At 35.8% G+C, this 3536-nt stretch overlaps 1 protein-coding gene across 1 annotated transcript in view; it reads right to left on the bottom strand.

The window, feature by feature from the left end:
* Nucleotides 1–3314: 3314 nt before the first annotated feature.
* Nucleotides 3315–3536, bottom strand: part of LOC127419831 (sodium/hydrogen exchanger 9B2) — a 29352-nt gene continuing 29130 nt past the window's right edge. Inside the window, exon 13 of the mRNA XM_051661600.1 lies at nt 3315–3536. This exon is cut by the window's right edge and continues 1131 nt beyond it. The gene's annotated coding sequence lies outside the window, so the exon portion shown is untranslated.

The raw sequence follows: 3536 nt of genomic DNA, 5'->3' as shown, positions 1-3536 counted from the left end.
CGGGTTCTTTGACGCTGTGCAGAGTGAGCATGAGAATGGAAGGCAAACCGCAGCTACCTTGTGTTCCTCCTGAACCACCAGTAAAAGGAAACAAGAAAGAAAAACCGTGTTAGAAACTGCTACAAGGCTTAGACTCTGCTCTGTGTGTGTTCATGTGTGATAGAGGAGGCGTGGCTTTGGAGACACCTCTGAAGCGAGGGCGGGCTCTATGCTTTCAAAGCTAGCTTGCTAACTGCTAGCCTCTCTGGATTACACACCCTAGCTTTAATTTTAAAATTCTGTTAACTACATACAAAGCTTTGAATGGTCTAGCTCCACAGTACTTAAGTGACCTTCTGTCATGCTATATTCCATCACATTCATTACGATCACAAAATTCTGGCCTGTTAATAGTTCCTAGAATATCAAAATCCACAAAAGGAGGTAGATCCTTTTCCTATTTGGCTCCTAAACTATGGAATAGTCTCCCTAACACTGTTCGGGACTCAGACACACTCACTGAGTTTAAGTCTAGACTAAAGACTCATATATTTAGCCAGACATACACCTCATTTATCCATCAACTCACAATTAGGCTGCTTTAGTTAGGTCTGCTGGAACCAGAAACATCTATCATGATCTATAACTCTGCATAAAATTGAATGGCATCTATGCTAATATTATTCTATTTGTTTCCCTGTCTCAACCATATCATATCATTTATATCCTGAGGTCTCCAGAACCGGCTGGATCCAGCTCCATTCCTGCTTGGTGTCGGACTCCACTGATACATGTCTCTGAGTGATGACAAACTACAGCCGGTGCTAGCCAGACATCACTTCAGTCTATTACGATGGACTTCACAGAGGATGAACTGATGCCAACTCCAACTGTAAGACATGGGTGTGGCAGCGGGGGCGTGGTCAAGCATCTCTCCGGAGAGAGAAAAAGCGGTAAGGGCGCTTACACCTGAGCTAAATTATGTCTAACACCTGTCTCTAATTTCAGTGAGCACGGGGAGAGCGGCATAAATAGAGACACACCGCAAATAGGAGGGAGAGAGAGCCTGGGCACGACAGACCCGAGCAAGAAGCAAAGAGTTTTTATTACAAATGATGAGAGTTTATTTCGTGAAACGGTGTGTGATTGTTGATTAACTTTGTGCATAACGCAAGGACTGGGAGACTGTAATTTGTGCTGCAGAGAGAGAGAAAATAAACCCTTACCTGAACCAGGAAAGCTGCTTCTCGCCTCCTCTTTACAATGGGATACTTCATATGCCACTGTCTGAACCTTGGATTTAGGATGGACCCCACTGAACCTCACTGAAATTACAGGCCGGTTGAACTGCGATGCACCTCACTGATCTCTGCCTGCATCACCTCGGTCTAATGATGGACTACACTCTTATAATGGTATACATAGACTATCAAATAATTGTCAACAAAACCCTTCATCAGCCAACTAACAAAGGACAATTCATCAATGTGAACTTCTGCAGTTAATCCAGGATGAACTTCAAAGACATTAGTCATTAATCTTACAGTTCATACAAAATATTTGATTAAACACTGACCCTTAACACTTACTTAGTTTACTCATTTTAAACCATGACTTGCACTATACATAAGTAATATTGTCATTATATTCATGATGTTAGTCAGAGGGGAACTGGCCCCCACAGTGAGTCTGGTTTCTCTCAAGGTTATTTTTCTCCATTAATCAACATCTTATGGAGTTTTGTGTTCCTTACCACAGTCACCTTCAGCTTGCTCACTGGGTTTATAAATACAATTATTATTGAATTACTTATTTTTATACACAATTTCATTTTCTGTTAACACATGATCTTCTGTAAAGCTGCTTTGAAACGATGTGTGTTGTGAAAAGCGCTATACAAATAAAAATGACTTGACATTAGTAAATACATAAAGTATCATGAACTAACAATGAACAATATAATGTTACATTTATTAATCTTGGCTAATGTTAAGTTATAAAAATATAATTGTTTAATTGTTCATGTTGGTTCATATTGCGTTAATGTGAACATATACAATTTTTAATGTTAAAATATCTACACTACCGGTCAAAAGATTTAAAACACTTGACTGAAATGTTTCTTATGATCTTAAAAATCTTTTGATCTGAAGGCGTATGCTTAAATGTTTGAAATTAGTTTTGTAGACAAAAATATAATTGTGCTCCATATTAATTTATTTCATTATAAAACTAAAATTTAATAAAAAAAAAAAAAGTTTTTGAAATGGATGACTTGGACCAAATAATAAAGAAAAGCAGCCAATAAGTGCCCAACATAGATGGGAACTCCTTCAATACTGTTTAAAAAGCATCTCAGGGTGATACCTCAAGAAGTTGGTTGAGAAAATGTCAAGAGTACATGTCTGCAAATTCTAGGCAAAGGGTGACTACTTTGAAGATGCTAAAATATAACACAGTTTTGATGACTTTACTATTATACTAAAATGTGAAAAAAATTATAATAAAGAATAAGTATTTCAGAACTTTTGACCGGTAGTGTATGAAGAAGTTACCTACATTAAGTATTTTTCATTGTCAATGTTAACAAATTAAACCATATTGTGAAGTGTTTCCCATTACAGTACACAAAATAAGATGTTTAAAATACTTTTAGATGAAGATGTCACACTGTACGACACTGCTGACAATGCTTGAAATTTTGTGTCAACTAGCCACATAACTGTAAATGTTAAAACTTCAGAGGAAATCAGATAACTTCAGCAATGTGAGAAAAAGTATTGCATAAATAAAATTACATATCTTAAATAGGACTTAAAAAACAACACCTCAAAAAATATATAAAAATACAATTTAAATGTATGTAAAGTATAAAAACATTCCTCTTAGAGAGCATAGAGTAGTTTCGAAATGGTGTCGTTCTTATCACCTTGTCATCTTACTCCAGACGTAGTGCTGACCCATGGGTCTAAAACTCATTTTCAGTGTCATAGTCTATAAAACCTTCTTCCAGGACTCCACAGGTCTTTCCTAATTACTTCTTGAATATTCAAGTCAACATTTCCCTTGGTGAAGTTTTGCTTTCTTCCACACCCCAAGAAGGTTGCTGTTGTACCATATTTAAAAACTGTATGAATGGTGCTGCCAAATTTGTCTATTGGAAATTGAAGTGCCTTGGAAATGTCCTTTTAGCCATGACCTTTCTTGTGTAATGAAATAATCTTCTCTATTAACTTTTGAGACAGATTATTTTTAAGTGCATTTTTTGCATAGAAATACATTTTTGCTTACAACGCTAAACTTACATTTTAAAACTTAAATAAGTGCCATTGCAGATTGATGACTTAATTTAGTTTTAAAACAATACTTGTGTAGCCTTACATATTTAAGAAATAGCTACATGCAATAGGGGTTGAATAATTATGACATGGTGTATTTAAAATAAAATCCTGCTATTTAGAAATATTAGGTTATATATTCACACTATGACTCTGAATGTGTCACTCAACTGATATAGATGTAAAGTTGAAAAATTCTGGGTCATCAGAAAAGCTTAC

This window comes from Myxocyprinus asiaticus, chromosome 29, assembly GCF_019703515.2.
Source record: "Myxocyprinus asiaticus isolate MX2 ecotype Aquarium Trade chromosome 29, UBuf_Myxa_2, whole genome shotgun sequence".
NCBI classification, from domain to species: domain Eukaryota; kingdom Metazoa; phylum Chordata; class Actinopteri; order Cypriniformes; family Catostomidae; genus Myxocyprinus; species Myxocyprinus asiaticus.
The sequence above is the reverse complement of the archived record's forward strand: the minus strand, read 5'-3'. Positions and strand labels throughout refer to the sequence as shown.